This window comes from Pristiophorus japonicus, unplaced genomic scaffold (genome assembly GCF_044704955.1).
Source record: "Pristiophorus japonicus isolate sPriJap1 unplaced genomic scaffold, sPriJap1.hap1 HAP1_SCAFFOLD_125, whole genome shotgun sequence".
Lineage (NCBI taxonomy): Eukaryota > Metazoa > Chordata > Chondrichthyes > Pristiophoridae > Pristiophorus > Pristiophorus japonicus.
The window spans coordinates 488545-506043 of NW_027250915.1; positions in this window are offsets into that span (position 1 = coordinate 488545).

The window sequence follows — 17499 nt, forward strand, 5'->3', positions numbered from 1 at the left end:
TCAATCCCAAACTGATCCCAATGCCCCGGTCTCTCCCCATAGTCCTGTATCAATCCCCAAACTAATCCCACTGCCCCGCTCTCTCCCCATAGTCCTGTATAAATGCCAAACTAATCTCACTGACCCCATCTCTCCCCATAGTCCTGTATCAATCCCCAAACTAATGCCACTGCCCTGCTCTCTCCCCATAGTCCTGTATCAATCCCCAAACTAATCCCACTGCCCGGCTCTCTCCACATAGCCCTGTATAAATCCCCAAACTATTCCTACTGCCCCACTCTCTCCACATAGCCCTGTATCAATCCCAAACTAATTCAACTGCCCCGCTCTCTCCCCATAGTCCTGTATCAATTCCCCAAACTAATCCCACTGACCCGCTCTCTCCCCACAGCCCTGTATCAATCCCCAAACTAATCCCACTGCCCCGCTCTCTTCCCATATACTGTATCAATCCCGAAACTAATCCCACTGCCCCGCTCTCTCCCCATAGTCCTGTATCAATCCCAAACTGATCCCACTGCCCCGGTCTCTCCCCATAGTCCTGTATCAATCCCCAAACTAAACGCACTGCCCCGCTGTCTCCCCATAGTCCTGTATCAATCCCGAACTAATCCCACTGCCCCGCGCTCTCCCCATAGTCTTGTATCAATCTCCAAACTAATCCCACTGCCCCGCTCTCTCCCCATAGTCCTGTATCAATCCCAAACTAATCCCACTGCCTCGCTCTCACTCCATAGTCCTGTATCAATCCCAAACTAATCCCACTGCCCCGCTATCTCCCCATAATCCTGTATCTGTCCGAAAATAATCCCTCTGCCCCACTCTCTCCCCATTGTCCTGTATCAACCCCCAAACTAAGCTGACTGCCTCGCTCTCTACCCATAGTCCGGTATCAATCCCCAAACTAATCCCACTGCCCCGCTCTCTCCCCATAGTCGTGTATCAATCCACAAACTAATCCCACTGCCCCGCTCTCTCCCCACATTCCTGTATCAATCCCCAAACTAATCCCACTGCCCCGTTCTCTTCCCATAGTCCTGTATCAATCTCCAAACTAATCCCACTGCCCCGCTCTCTCCCCATAGTCCTGTATCAATCCCAAACTAATCGCACTGCCTCGCTCTCTCTCCATAGTCCTGTATCAATCCCAAACTCATCCCACTGTCCCGCTATCTCCCCATAATCCTGTGTCTGTCCCAAAATATTCCCACTGCACCACTCTCTCCCCATAGTCCTGTATCAATCCCCAAACTAATCCCACTGCCCCGTTCTCTCCCCACATTCCTGTATCAATCCCCAAACTAATCCCACTGACCGCCTCTCTCCCCATAGTCCTGTATCAATCCCGAACTAATCCCACTGCCCCGCTCTCTTCCCATAGTCCTGTATCAATCCCCAAACTAATCCCACTGCCCCGCTCTCTACCCATAGTCCTGTATCAATCCCAAACTGATCCCACTGTTCCGGTCTCTCCCTTTAGTCCTGTATCAATCCCCAAACTAATCGCACTGCCCCGCTATCTCCCCATAGTCCTGTGTCAATGCCAAACTAATCTCACTGACCGCCTCTCTCCCCATAGTCCTATATCAATCCCGAACTAATCCCACTGCCCCGCTCTCACCCCATAGTCCTGTATCAATCTCCAAACTAATCCCACTGCCCCGCTCTCTCCCCATAATCCTGTATCTGTCCCAAAATAATCCCACTGCCCCACTCTCTCCCCATAGTCGTGTATCAACCCCCAAACTAATCTGACTGCCTCGCTCTCTCCCCACATTCCTGTATCAATCCCCAAACTAATCCCACTGCGCCGTTCTCTTCCCATAGTCCTGTAGCAATCCCCAAACTAATCCCACTGCCCCGCTCTCTCCCCATAGCCCTGTATCAATCCCCAAACTATTCTTACTGCCCCACACTCTCCACATAGTCCTGTATCAATCCCAAACTAATCCCACTGCCCCGCTCTCTCCCCATAGTCCTGTATCAATCCCCAATCTAATCGCACTGTCCCGCTCTCTCCCCATAGTCATGTATCAATGCCAAACTAATCTCACTGACCCCCTCTCTCCCCATAGTCCTGTATCAATCCCAAACTAATCCCACTGCCTCGCTCTCTCTCCATAGTCCTTTATCAATCCCAAACTAATCCCACTGCCCGGTTAACTCCCCATAATCCTGTATCTGTCCCAAAATAATACCACTGCCCCACTCTCTCCCCATTGTCCTGTATCAATCCCCAAATTAATTCCATTGCCCCGCTCTCTCCCCACAGTCCTGTATCAATCCACAAACTAATCCCACTGCCCCGCTCTCTCCCCATAGTCCTGTATCAATCCCCAAACTAATCCCACTGCCCGCTCTCTCCCCATAGCCCTGTATCAATCCCCAAACTCATCGCACTGCCCCGCTCTCTCCCCATAGTCCTGTATCAATCCCCAAACTAATCCCACTGCCCGCTCTCTCCCCATAGCCCTGTATCAATCCCCAAACTAATCGCACTGCCCCGCTCTCTCCCCTTAGTGCTGTATCAATCCCCAAACTAATCCCACTACCACGCTCTCTCCCCATAGTCCTGTATCAATCCCCAAACTAATACCACTGCCTTGCTCTCTCCCCATAGTCCTGTATCAATCCCCAAACTAATCCCACTGCCCCGCTCTCTTCCCATATACTGTATCAATCCCCAAACTAATCCCACTGCCCCGCTCTCTCCCCATAGTCCTGTATCAATCCCAAACTGATCCCACTGCCCCGGCCTCTCCCCATAGTCCTGTATCAATCCCCAAACTAAACGCACTGCCCCGCTGTCTCCCCATAGTCCTGTATCAATCCCGAACTAATCCCACTGCCCCGCGCTCTCCCCATAGTCTTGTATCAATCTGCAAACTAATCCCACTGCCCCGCTCTCTCCCCATAGTCCTGTATCAATCCTAAACTAATCCCACTGCCTCGCTCTCACTCCATAGTCCTGTATCAATCCCAAACTAATCCCACTGCCCCGCTATCTCCCCATAATCCTGTATCTGTCCGAAAATAATCCCACTGCCCCACTCTCTCCCCATTGTCCTGTATCAACCCCCAAACTAATCTGACTGCCTCGCTCTCTACCCATAGTCCGGTATCAATCCCCAAACTAATCCCACTGCCCCGCTCTCTCCCAATAGTCCTGTATCAATCCACAAACTAATCCCACTGCCCCGCTCTCTCCCCAAATTCCTGTATCAATCCCCAAACTCATCCCACTGACCCGCTCTCTCCCCAGAGCCCTGTATCAATCCCCAACTAATCCCACTGCCCCGTTCTCTTCCCATAGTCCTGTATCAATCTCCAAACTAATCCCACTGCCCCGCTCTCTCCCCATAGTCCTGTATCAATCCCAAACTAATCGCACTGCCTCGCTCTCTCTCCATAGTCCTGTATCAATCCCAAACTCATCCCACTGCCCCGCTATCTCCCCATAATCCTGTGTCTGTCCCAAAATATTCCCACTGCACCACTCTCTCCCCATAGTCCTGTATCAATCCCCAAACTAATCCCACTGCCCAGCTCTCTCCCCATAGTCCTGTATCAATCCCCAAACTAATCCCACTGCCCAGCTCTCTCCCCACAGTCCTGTATCAATCCCCAAACTAATCCCACTGCACCGCGCTCTCCCCATAGTCCTGTATCAATCCCCAAACTAATCCCACTGCCCGCTCCCTCCCCATAGCCCTGTATCAATCCCCAAACTAATCGCACTGCCCCGCTCTCTTCCCATAATCCTGTATCAATCCCCAAACTAATACCACTACCACGCGCACTACGCCTAGTCCTCTATCAATCCCCAAACTAATCCCACTGCCTTGCTCTCTCCCCACAGTCCTGTATCAACCCCCAAACTAATCTGACTGCCTCGCTCTCTTCCCACATTCCTGTATCAATCCCCAAACTAATCCGAATGCCCCGCTCTCTCCCCATAGTACTGTATCAATCCCAAACTGATCCCACTTCCCCGGCCTCTCCCCATAGTCCTGTATCAATCCCCAAACTAATCGCACCGCCCCGCTCTCTCCCCATAGCCCTGTATCAATCCCCAACTAATCCCACTGTCCCGCTCTCTTCCCATAGTCCTGTCTCAATCCCCAAACTAATCCCACTGCCCCGCTCTCTCCCCATTGTGCTGTATCAATCCCAAACTGATCCCAATGCCCCGGTCTCTCCCCATAGTCCTGTATCAATCCCCAAACTAATCCCACTGACCCGCTCTCTCCCCACAGCCCTGTGTCAATCCCCAAACTAATCCCACTGCCCCGCTCTCTTCCCATATACTGTATCAATCCCCGAACTAATCCCACTGCCCCGCTCTCTCCCCATAGTCCTGTATCAATCCCAAACTGATCCCACTGCCCCGGTCTCTCCCCATAGTCCTGTATCAATCCCCAAACGAAACGCACTGCCCCGCTGTCTCCCCATACTCCTGTATCAATCCCGAACTAATCCCACTGCCCCGCGCTCTCCCCATAGTCTTGTATCAATCTCCAAACTAATCCCACTGCCCCGCTCTCTCCCCATAGTCCTGTATCAATCCCAAACTAATCCCACTGCCTCGCTCTCACTCCACAGTCCTGTATCAATCCCAAACTAATCCCACTGCCCCGCTATCTCCCCATAATCCTGTATCTGTCCGAAAATAATCCCACTGCCCCACTCTCTCCCCATTGTCCTGTATCAACCCCCAAACTAATCTGACTGCCTCGCTCTCTCCCCATAGTCCGGTATCAATCCCCAAACTAATCCCACTGCCCCGCTCTCTCCCCATAGTCCTGTATCAATCCACAAACTAATCCCACTGCCCCGCTCTCTCCCCACATTCCTGTATCAATCCCCAAACTCATCCCACTGACCCGCTCTCTCCCCAGAGCCCTGTATCAATCCCAAACTAATCGCACTGCCTCGCTCTCTCTCCATAGTCCTGTATCAATCCCAAACTCATCCCACTGTCCCGCTATCTCCCCATAATCCTGTGTCTGTCCCAAAATATTCCCACTGCACCACTCTCTCCCCATAGTCCTGAATCAATCCCCAAACTAATCCCACTGCCCCGCTCTCTCCCCACATTTCTGTATCAATCCCCAAACTAATCCCACTGACCGCCTCTCTCACCATAGTCCTGTATCAATCCCGAACTAATCCCACTGCCCCGCTCTCTTCCCATAGTCCTGTTTCAATCCCCAAACTAATCCCACTGCCCCGCTCTCTCCCCATAGCCCTGTATCAATCCCCAAACTATTCTTACTGCCCCACTCTCTCCACATAGTCCTGTATCAATCCCAAACTAATCCCACTGCCCCGCTCTCACCCCATAGTCCTGTATCAATCCCCAATCTAATCGCATTGTCCCGCTCTCTCCCCATAGTCATGTATCAATGCCAAACTAATCTCACTGACCCGCTCTCTCCCCATAGTCCTGTATCAATCCCAAACTAATCCCACTGCCTCGCTCTCTCTCCATAGTCCTTTATCAATCCCAAACTAATCCCACTGCCCCGCTATCTCCCCATAATCCTGTATCTGTCCCAAAATAATACCACTGCCCCACTCTCTCCCCATAGTCCTGTATCAATCCCCAAATTAATCCCACGGCCCCTCTCTCTCCCCACAGTCCTGTATCAATCCCCAAACTAATCCCACTGCCCCGCTCTCTCCCCATAGTCCTGTATCAATCCCCAAACTAATCCCACTCCCCGCTCTCTCCCCATAGCCCTGTATCAATCCCCAAACTAATCGCACTGCGCCGCTCTCTCCCCATAGTCCTGTATCAATCCCCAAACTAATCCCACAACCACGCTCTCTCCCCATAGTCCTGTATCAATTCCAAACTAATCTCACTGACCCCCCTCTCTCCCCATAATCCTGTATCAATCCCCTTACTAATCCCACTGCCCGCTCTCTCCCCATAGCCCTGTATCAATCCCCAAACTAATCGCACTGCCCCGCTCTCTCCCCATAGTCCTGTATCAATCCCCAAACTAATCCCACTACCACGCTCTCTCCCCATAGTCCTGTATCAATCCCCAAACTAATCCCACTACCCGCTCTCTCCCCATAGTCCTGTCTCAATCCCCAAACTAATCCCACTGCACCGCTCTATACGCATAGTCCTGTATCAATCCCAAACTGATCGCAATGCCCCGGTCTCTCCCCATAGTCCTGTATCAATCTCCTTACGAATCCCACTGCCCCGCTTTCTCCCCATAGTCCCGTATCAATGCCAAACTAATCTCACTGACCCCCTCTCTCCCCATAGTCCTGCATCAATCCCCAAACTAATGCCACTGCCCTGCTCTCTCCCCATAGTCCTGTATCAATCCCCAAACTAATCCCACTGCCCGGATCTCTCCACATAGTCCTGTATCAATCCCCAAACTATTCCTACTGCCCCACTCTCTCCACATAGCCCTGTATCAATCCCAAACTAATTCAACTGCCCGGCTCTCTCCCCATAGTCCTGTATCAATTCCCCAAACTAATCCCACTGACCCGCTCTCTCCCCATAGCTCTGTATCAATCCCCAAACTAATCCCACTTCCCCGCTCTCTTACCATAGACCTGTATCAATCCCCAAACTAATCCCACTGCCCCGCTCTCACCCCATAGCCCTGTATCAATCTCCAAACTAATCCCACTGCCCCGCTCTCTTCCCATAGACTTGTATCAATCCCCAAACTAATCCCACTGCCCCGCTCTCTCCCCATTGTCCTGTATCAATCCCCAAACTAATCCCACTGCCCCGCTCTCTCCCCATAGCCCTGTATCAATCCCCAAACTATTCCTACTGCCCCACTCTCTCCACATAGCCCTGTATCAATCCCAAACTAATCCCACTGCCCCGCTCTCTCCCCATAGTCCTGTATCAATTCCCCAAACTAATCCCACTGACCCGCTCTCTCCCCATAGCCCTGTATCAATCCCCAAACTAACCCCAGTGCCCCGCTCTCTTCCCATAGTCCTGTATCAATCCCCAAACTAATCCCACTGCCCCGCTCTCTCCCCATAGTCCTGTATCAATCCCAAACTGATCCCACTGCCCCGGTCTCTCCGTTTAGTCCTGTATCAATCCCCAAACTAATCGCACTGCCCCGCTCTCTCCCCGTAGTCCTGTGTCAATGCCAAACTAATCTCACTGACCGCCTCTCTCCCCATAGTCCTGTATCAATCCCGAACTAATCCCACTGCCCCGCTCTCTCCCCATAGTCCTGTATCAATCTCCAAACTAATCCCACTGCCCCGCTCTCTCCCCATAATCCTGTATCTGTCCCAAAATAATCCCACTGCCCCACTCTCTCCCCATAGTCGTGTATCAACCCCCAAACTAATCAGACTGCCTCGCTCTCTCCCCACATTCCTGTATCAATCCCCAAACTAATCCCACTGCGCCGTTCTCTTCCCATAGTCCTGTAGCAATCCCCAAACTAATCCCACTGCCCCGCTCTCTCCCCATAGTACTGTATCAATCCCAAACTCATCCCACTGCCCCGGTGTCTCCCCATAGTCCTGTATCAACCCCCAAACTAATCCCACTGCCTTGCTCTCTCCCCACAGTCCTGTATCAATCCCCAAACTAATCCCACTGCCCCGCTCTCTCCCCACAGTCCTGCATCAATCCCCAAACTAATCCCACTGTCCCGCTCTCTTCCCATAGTCCTGTATCAATCCCCAAACTAATCCCACTGCCACGCTCTCTCCCCATAGCCCTGTATCAATCCCCAAACTAATCCCACTGCCCCGCTCTCTCCCCATAGTCCTGTATCAATTCCAGAATCTATACAGGGAGACAGATAGAGATACACACACTCACACACACTCTCTCTCTCTCAGTCTCTCACTCTCTGTCCCTTTCTCTCTGAGTCTCTCACCTCGATCTCTATGTTTGCCGATTTCTGTCCCTCTCTATCTCCATCATTCTCTCTCTATCTCTCTGTCTCTCTCTCACTCTATCTCTCTATAAGTTTACCTCTCTCTCTCTCTCGCTCTCCATGTCCCTCTGTTCCCCTCTCTCTGAGTCTCTCTCTCTGAGTCTCTCTCTCTAGATCTCTCTGCCTGCCGATCTCTGTCTCTCTCTCTCTCCATCATTCTCACTCTATCTCTCTGTCTCTCTCTCTCTCTATCTCTCTATAAGTTTACCTCTATCTCTCTCTCGCTCTCCGTGTCCCTCTGTTCCCGTCTCTCTGAGTCTCTCTCTCTGTCTCTCTCTCTCTCTCCATCATTCTCTCTCTATCTCTCTCTCTCTCTCTCTCTATCTCTCTATAAGTTTACCTCTCTCTCTCTCTCGCTCTCCCTGTCCCTCTGTTGCCCTCTCTCTGAGTCTCTCTCTCTGTCTCTCTCTCTCTCTCTGTCTCTCTCTCTCTATCTCTCTATAAGTTTACCTCTCTCTCTCTCTCGCTCTCCCTGTCCCTCTGTTCCCCTCTCTCTGAGTCTCTCTCTCTGTCTCTCTCTCTCTCTCCATCATTCTCTCTCTATCTCTATCTCTCTATATGTTTACCTCTCTCTCTCTCTCGCGCTCCCTCTCCCTCTGTTCCCCTCTCTCTGAGTCTCTCTCTCTGTCATTCTCTCTCTCTCCATCATTCTCTCTCGATCTCTCTGTCTCTCTCTCTCTATCTCTCTATAAGTTTACCTCTCTCTCTCTCCCGCTCTCCCTGTCCCTCTGTTCCCCTCTCTCTGAGTCTCTCTCTCTGAGTCTCTCTCTCTAGATCTCTCTGTCTGCCGATCTCTGTCTCTCTCTCTCTCTCTCCATCATTCTCACACTATCTCTCTCTCTCTATCTCTCTGTAAGTTTACCTCTCTCCCTCTCTCCCTGTCCCTCTGTTCCCCTCTCTCTGAGTCTCTCTCTCTGTCTCTCTCTCTCTCGCCATCATTCTCTCTCTATCTCTCTCTCTCTTTCTCTATAAGTTTACCTCTCTCTCTCTCTCGCTCTCCCTGTCCCTCTGTTCCCCTCTCTCTGAGTCTCTCTCTCTGTCTCTCTCTCTCTCTCTCCATCATTCTCTCTCTATCTCTCTGTCTCTCTCTCTCTCTATCTCTCTATAAGTTTACCTCTCTCTCTCTCTCGCTCTCCCTGTCCCTCTGGTCCCCTCTCTCTGAGTCTCTCTCTCTGTCTCTCTCTCTCTCTCCATCATTCTCTCTCTATCTCTCTGTCTCTCTCTCTCTATCTCTCTATAAGTTTACCTCTCTCTCTCTCTCTCTCTCGCTCTCCCTGTCCCTCTGTTCCTCTCTCTCTGAGTCTCTCTCTCTTTCTCTCTGTCTCTCTCTATCTCTCTCTCTCTCTCTCCCTCGCTCTGTATGTTTTGTGTCTCTCTCTCTGAATCTCTCTCTCTCCATCTCGCTCTGTATCTCTCTCTGTTTCTCTCTCTCTCTATCTCTGTCTCTCCCTTTCTCTCTTTGTTTCTCTGTCTATCTGTGTCTCTGTTTTTTCTCTCTCTCTGACTCTCACTCTCAGTCTCTCCCTGTCTTTCTCTCTCTCTCTCTCTCTCGCTCTCTCTGGCTCTATCTGTCTCTCTCCCTCTGTCTCTTTCTCTATGTCTCTCCCTTCCTCCCTCTCTGTGCCTCTCTCGCTCACTATTTCCGTCACTCTCACTCTCTTGTCTCTCTCTCTCTCTATCACTGTCTTCTCTCTCTCTTTCTGTCTCTCTCTCTCGTTTTCTCTGTAACACGTGTCCTGGTGTAAAATGGTCACCACACATCTCATGTAAAATGGCTGCTCAATCTCACCCAAACAAATCCCACTGCCCCGCTCTCTTCCCATAGCCCTGTATCAATCCCCAAACTAATCCCACTGCCCCGCTATCTCCCCATAGTCCTGTATCAATCCCCAAACTAATCCCACTGCCCCGCTCTCTCCCCATCGTCCTGTATCAATCCCAAACTAATCCCACTGCCCCACTCTCTCCCCATAGCCCTGTATCAATTCCCCAAACTAATCCAACAGCCACGCTCTCTCCCCATAGCCCTGTTTCAATCACCAAACTAATCCCACTGCCCCGCTCTCTCCCCATAGCCCTGTATCAATCCCCAAAATAATCCCACTGCTCCGCTCTCTCCCCAGAGTCCTGTATCAATCCCCAAACTAATCCCACTACCACGCTCTCTCCATTAGTCCTGTATCAATCCCTAAACTAATCACACTGCCCCGCTCTCTGCCCATAGTCCTGTATCAATCCCCAAACTAATCCCACTGCCCCGCTCTCTCCCCACAGTCCTTTATCAAACCCCAAACTAATCCCACTGCGCCGCTCTCTCCCCAAAGTCCTGTATCAATCCCCAAACTAATCCCACTGCCCCGCTCTCTCCCCATAGTCCTGTATCAATCCCCAAACTAATCCCACTGCCCCGCTCTCTCCCCATAGCCCTGTATCAATCCCCAAACGAATCCCACTGCTCCGCTCTCTCCCAAGAGCCCTGTATCAATCCCAAACTAATCCCACTGCCCCGCTCTCTTTCCATAGACCTATATCAATCCACTAACTAATCCCACTGTCCCGCTCTATCCCCATAGTCCTGTATCAATCCCCAAACTAAGACCACTGCCCCGCTCCCTCCCCATAGTCCTGTATCAATCCCAAACTAATCCCACTGCCTCGCTCTCTCTCCATAGTCCTGTATCAATTCCAAACTAATCCCACTGCCCCGCTATCTCCCCATAATCCTGTATCTGTCCCAAAATAATCCCACTGCCCCACTCTCTCCCCATAGTCTTGTATCAACCCCCAAACTAATCCCACTGCCCCGCTCTCTCCCCATAGTCATGTATCAATCCCGCAACTAATCCCACTGCCCCGCTCTCTCCCCATAGTCCTGTATCAATCCTCAAACTAATCCCACTGCCCCGCTCTCTCCCCATAGTCCTGTATCAATCCCCAAACTAATCCCACTGCCCCGCTCTCTCCCCATAGCCCTGTACCAATCCCCAAACTCCTCCCACTTTCCCGCTCTCTCCCCATAGTCCTGTATCAATCCCAAACTAATCCCACTGTCCCGCTCTCTCCCCATAGTCCTGTATCAATCCCCAAACTAATCCCACTGCCCTGTTCTCTCCTCATAGTCCTGTATCAATCCCCAAGCTAAGCCCACTGCCGCGCTCTCTCCCCATCGTACTGAATTAATCCCCAAACTAATCCCACTGCCCCGCTCTCTCCTCAAAGACCTGTTTCAATGCCCGAACTAATCCCACTGCCCCGCTCTCTCCCCATAGTCCTGTTTCAATCCCCAAACTAATCCCACTGTCCCGCTCTCTCCTCAAAGCCCTCTATCAATCCCAACCTAATCCCACTGCCCCGCTCATTCCTTATAGACCTGTATCAATCTACAAACTAACCCCACTGCCCCGCTCTCTCCCCATAGCCCTTTATCAATCCCCAAACTAATCCCATTGCCCCGCTCTCTCTCCATAGCCCTGTATCAATCACCAAACTAATCCCACTGCCCCGCTCTCTCCCCATAGCCCTGTATCAATCCCGAAACTAATCCCACTGCCCCACTCTCTCCCCATAGTCCTGTATCAATCCCAAACTAGTTCCGCTGCCCCGCTCTCTACCCATAGCCCTGTATCAATCCGCAAACTAATCCCACTGCCCCGCTCTCTCCCCATAGCCTTGTATCAATCCCAGAATCTATGCAGGAAGAGACAAAGATAGAGAGACACACACACGCAATCTCCTCCTCTCTGTCTCTGTCTGTCTCTCACTCTCTGTCGTTCTCTCTTCCTCTCTGTCTATATCTCTCTCCCTCTGTGTGTGTCTCTCTCTCTGTCTGTCTCCCTCTCTCTGTCTCTCTCTCTCGCTCTCTTTCTATCTCGCTCTCTCTCTTTTGCCTCTCTCTGTCTGTCTCTCTCACTGTTTCTCTCTCTCTATCTGTCTCATCTCTCCCGCTGACTGTCTCTCTGTCTGTCTCTCTCTCTCTGTCTCTCTCCATCTCTGCCTCTCCATCTGTCTCACTCGCTGTCTCTCTGTCTCTCTCCCTCGCTCTCAGTGTCTTTCACTCTGTCTGTCTCTCTATCTCTCGCTCTCTCACTCTGTCTGTCTCTCACGTTCTGTCTCTCTCTCTCGCGTTGTTTATCTGTATCTCTCTGTTTATCTATCTCTCTGACTCTCTCTCTCTCTCCAACGCTCTGTCTCTCTCTCTCTATCTCTGTCTCTCTCTCGCTCTGACTGTTTGTCCCACTCTCTGAGTCTATCTCTCTATCTCTTTGTCTGCCTATCTCTGTCTCTCTCTCTCTCCGTCTCCCTCTCTCTATGTATCTCTCTGTCTCACTCTATGTATCTCTCTACAATTCTGTCTCTCTTTCGCTCTCTGTCTCTGTGTGTCTCTCTCTCTCTTTCTCTCTCTCTCTCGCTCTGTATCTTTCTCTGTCTCTCTTTTGTTGTGAATGTTTAAAAACGTATAGAGACATTAAAGTTGATAACGTGGGAATTGTATAGAGCCAGTATAAGCTAACAAACAATTCATGGAGGAATAGCCATGACATCAAAGTCTCGAGACTGCGAAATGTTACAACACTAACACATATTGAAACAAAACCCACAGCTTGCAGCAGAACCTCAAGGTCTTATTAAATCATGTTATTAACCTGAAACATTGACAGAAGGTCTTTGTTTAAAATCGGACCATGCTTGGGTCGGCTTATGAGTGGACAAAGGGAAGGAGGGATCAAAAGAGATGGGCTGAGCTGGGATGTCACTCTGGCCCTATCTTGTTATCTTTTGCCGAAAATGTATAACCATCGTGCCTTTACAATGTAACGTCACTTTGTCCGTAGGAAGTGAGTGCGTTCGAACAGACTTGCATTTCCTTCTGTCTGATAAAGTCCCCGATCGTGATTTGCTTTTTAAATAAAAGCTTGCTTTGTTTAAAGCACAAACGGTATTCGTTTCAGTCATTTTGCTGAACCAGATTGAGGTAAAAGAATCCAGGAATCAACATTTGGTGTCAGAAATGGGATCTCAATGGACGACTGCCGAAAACTTGCGAATTAAGAGCCAGATTAGCCTTGGACGAGACGAGGGGAAAGTGGCCATTGGAGTGAGTATGATAGAAACATAGAAAATAGGTGCAGGAGCAGGCCATTCAGCCCTTCTAGCCTGCACCGCCATTCAATGAGTTCATGGCTGAACATGAAACTTCAGTACCCCCTTCCTGCTTTCTCGCCATACCCCTTGATTCCCCGAGTAGTAAGGACTTCATCGAACTCCCTTTTGAATATATTTAGTGAATTGGCCTCAACTACTTTCTGTGGTAGAGAATTCCACAGGTTCACCACTCTCTGGGTGAAGAAGTTTCTCCTCATCTCGGTCCTAAATGGCTTACCCCTTATCCTCAGACTGTGACCCCTGGTTCTGGACTTCCCCAACATTGGGAACATTCTTTCTGCATCTAACCTGTCTCAACCCGTCAGAATTTTAACCGTTTCTATGAGGTCCCCTCTCATTCTTCTGAACTCCAGTGAATACAAGCCCAGTTGATCCAATCTTTCTTGATAGGTCAGTCCCGCCATCCCGGGAATCAGTCTGGTGAACCTTCGCTGGACTCCCTCAATAGCAAGAATGTCCTTCCTCAAGTTAGGAGACCAAAACTGTACACAATACTCCAGGTGTGGCCTCACCAAGGCCCTGTACAACTGTAGCAACACCTCCCTGCCCCTGTATTCAAATCCCCTCGCTATGAAGGCCAACGTGCCATTTGCTTTCTTAACCGCCTGCTGTACCTGCATGCCAACCTTCAATGACTGATGTACCATGACACCCAGGTCTCGTTGCACCTTTCCTTTTCCTAATCTGTCACCATTCAGATAATAGTCTGTCTCTCTGTTTTGACCACCAAAGTGGATAACCTCACATTTATCCACATTATACTTCATCTGCCATGCATTTGCCCACTCACCTAACCTATCCAAGTCACTCTGCAGCCTAATAGCATCCTCCTCGCAGCTCACACTGCCACCCAACTTAGTATCATCCGCAAATTTGGAGATACTGCATTTAATCCCCTCGTCTAAATCATTAATGTACAATGTAAACAGCTGGGGCCCCAGCACAGAACCTTGCGGCACTCCACTAGTCACTGCCTGCCATTCTGAAAAGTACCCGTTTACTCCTACTCTTTGCTTCCTGTCTGTCAACCAGTTCTCAATCCACGTCAGCACACTACCCCCAATCCCATGTGCTTTAACTTTGCACATTAATCTCTTGTGTGGGACCTTGTCGAAAGCCTTCTGAAAGTCCAAATATACCACATCAACTGGTTCTCCTTTGTCCACTTTACTGGAAACATCCTCAAAAAATTCCAGAAGATTTGTCAAGCATAATTTCCCTTTCACAAATCCATGCTGACTTGGACCTATCATGGCACCATTTTCCAGATGCACTGCTATGACATCCTTAATAATTGATTCCATCATTTTACCCACTACTGAGGTCAGGCTGACCGGTCTATACTTCCCTGTTTTCTCTCTCCCTCCTTTTTTAAAAAGTGGGGTTACAATGGCTACCCTCCACTCCATAGGAACTGCTCCAGAGTCAATACTGCTCCAGTTTCCCCCGGTTTCAAAAGTCTGAGGAAAGTTTAGCCACTCGCTGGTTCTCAGGTAGTGTCTGAACGAGATCCAGGACAATCTGGTGAATACCTTTCAAACTTAGAATAGGGATAGAGAAAGGGAAATTGCGCGATGATGCAAACCAAGCGGCGACTTGGAAAGATAGTTTATAGTTCGAGCTAGATAGGGATAGATGATCAATCATGGATCCAAAAATTAATAGGAAAGAAAAGAGACTCTTGTGAATGTCTGTTTAAATGAGAAATGCTTCTGTGATTTTTACTGTAAAAAAAAAGCCGAGGAGTTGTGGTTTGTTTTATCTCAAACAGAATGAATGTTTGTTTTAACCCTTCGTAGTGTTGTCCTGTATGTGGGAAGTTAAAGAGTGTGAACCTTATTGAATTATGTATATTCGGATGATAAATTACGGAGCCAGGAAATGCACAAAGTATAGGTTTGTGAAAAAAAAAATTACATGGTCCTGGTGGTTAAAAAAAAAGAAAAACTTGTTGAAAGAAAACATTCAGAGAAGGCACAGCAAAACAACTGAGATGGATTCAAAAAGATTCAAAAAAAAATATGATATTAAATAACAAGACCTTGAGGCTGGAACAATTGAGATAACGAAAAGCAGTCCACAGCCTACGTGCCAGACTTCTCTCTAGTTATGGAAAAGACAAAAAAAAGTAACGTACTAAATGGGTGCTGAAAATAAATGTTCTGAGATTTCAAATTATGAGAAAAATTCAACTGCAGTAAAAAAAAGAAATCACTACTGTCCAGTTGGCTGAAAAACTCCATTAAATTAGGGCTTTCATTGACTGATTGAATTTAAACTGCGCAATAACGCGAAAGGATAGGGAAATTTGGAGACTGAAAGAAATTAATTGAGGCTCATAAGAAATCAAATTTAGAAACTTAGGCTCACAGGGAATAAAATGGGGATTTAAATAGAGGATAGGTGTTCAACTCAGGTACGACGTCGACCTTGTATATCACTTGGCCCGTCTAGACTCTGATTGAATTTAAATCCCACAGTAACTCGGAAGGTAGGGCCGATGCGAGACGCGCAGTGGCGCTAACGCGTGGTGACGCGAGACGTGCGGCAGCACACGCCCGAGTAAACGTGGGATGAGGCGAATGCGCAGCAATGCGAACCGCGAAAGTCAGTGCTAGTGTCAGTAAGTCTTTGTTAGTTTTAAGTGTTTTAAATCGCGCGGCGCCATGAACTGCGGGGCGACGCGGGAGTCTTAAGTGTTTTAAATCGCGCAGCGACGCGAACCGTGGGGCGACGCGGGAGTCTTAAGTGTTTTAAATCGCGCAGTGACACGAACCGCGGGGCGACGCGGATCAGTGTTAGAGTCTTTGTTTATCTTAAGTATTCTAATCGCGCGGCGACGCGAACCGTGGGGCGACGCGGATCAGTGTTAGAGTCTTTGTTTATCTTAAGTATTCTGCAAAAGTTATGTGAGGAATTCCCTGAAAGAGCTGAAGACATTAGAAAATTATCAGGAGCCCTGAACAAATTATTAGGAGATGACCAGTGGCCTCTAGGTGGCACTAGAAGCGTAGAGGTAGCAAAAAAGCACAGGGATTGTCAAAAAAAAAATTAAAAGATGCATCACTTCTGTCAAGTTCGCAAAGAAATGCTGTTAAATTAGGACTTTCATTGATAGAGGGAACACATGTTAAAAGTGTAGACGTCTTAAAAAAAAGAGAATGTGCGCACGAGAAACTTACTAAGAGATCCTCTGGGACCTCTGAGAAAGGAATTGACCGACTACGTAGTAAAATGGCTGGCTTTGTGTTAACCGAGGCTGATGATGAAATTGATGAGTGGTCACTGACTCAGCACCCAACGGCGCCCCCCGCACCCCCTGGCCCCTTGCTCCAGTCCTCTTGCCAACACCATCCACCTTACACTCCAGCGAGAGGCGTTAAAAATAACCCCATACCACCAAAGCAACAAACCCAAACTGACTCCTCATCCTCTGATAGCGATTCGGATCCCCAGTTCACAAGCAATATAGCCGAAAGAACCAGATCTCATACTCGAAATGGCAGAATTATATCTCGACATCACAGACAGTCCCGTAAATCTTCTAGTCAATCTACCAGTCCAAGTTGTGAAAGATATAGCAAACACCCCCGCCGATCGAGACGCAGAACTGTCAAGCAGTCAGACAGCTCCGAAACATCCTCCGACCTAGAAATGATTTCCAAGATCCCAATGTACCGACACCAATTCCCTGTCAGACCAATGCCAAACCCTGATGCACAACAAGCTGCAGACCACACCACTAAAGATGTCAATGTGATATTCGAACAACTATTTGATTGCTCACGCTATCCGGACAAATGGAAAGGGCAGTTAGATATTATTGGCAGGAAAAGAAAGGGGAGGGGGGAGGTGCGCCCCCAACCCGGGTCAAGACTGAATACGTGACTAGAAAGGAAGAGCCATCTCGGGAGGAAGGATCAATAGAACCGCAGTGTTGCATACAGGATTGGATGGATAAGCAAGGATACGGTTGTACAAAACAACCAAACGGCCCGAGCCCTGCTAATAAACCTCCCTATTGTCCCCAGCATGGTATGGGAAGAGGCCGGGACTGGGTAAGAGGAATTGCCTGTTTTAATTGTGGGCAGGAAGGACATTTGAATAAAAATTGACCCTACCGTCAGCATGGAAAAGGAAGAGGAGGGGGGCAAGGGGGGAGAGGACGATCTTACACCAACTTCTCCAAGAACAACCCCTTTGGTCAATTGTCCCCCAATTGACTACGCAGCTTGATTGTGCAGGGATCCTCCCCGGACGACGAACCAATGATATTGTTAAAAATTCTGAATGAGTGGCAACCCTTTTTGATAGATACGGAAGTCTTCATGTCTCCTGTACAATCAAATCTTAAACTCCCTGCCTCTCCTGAAACAGAGGA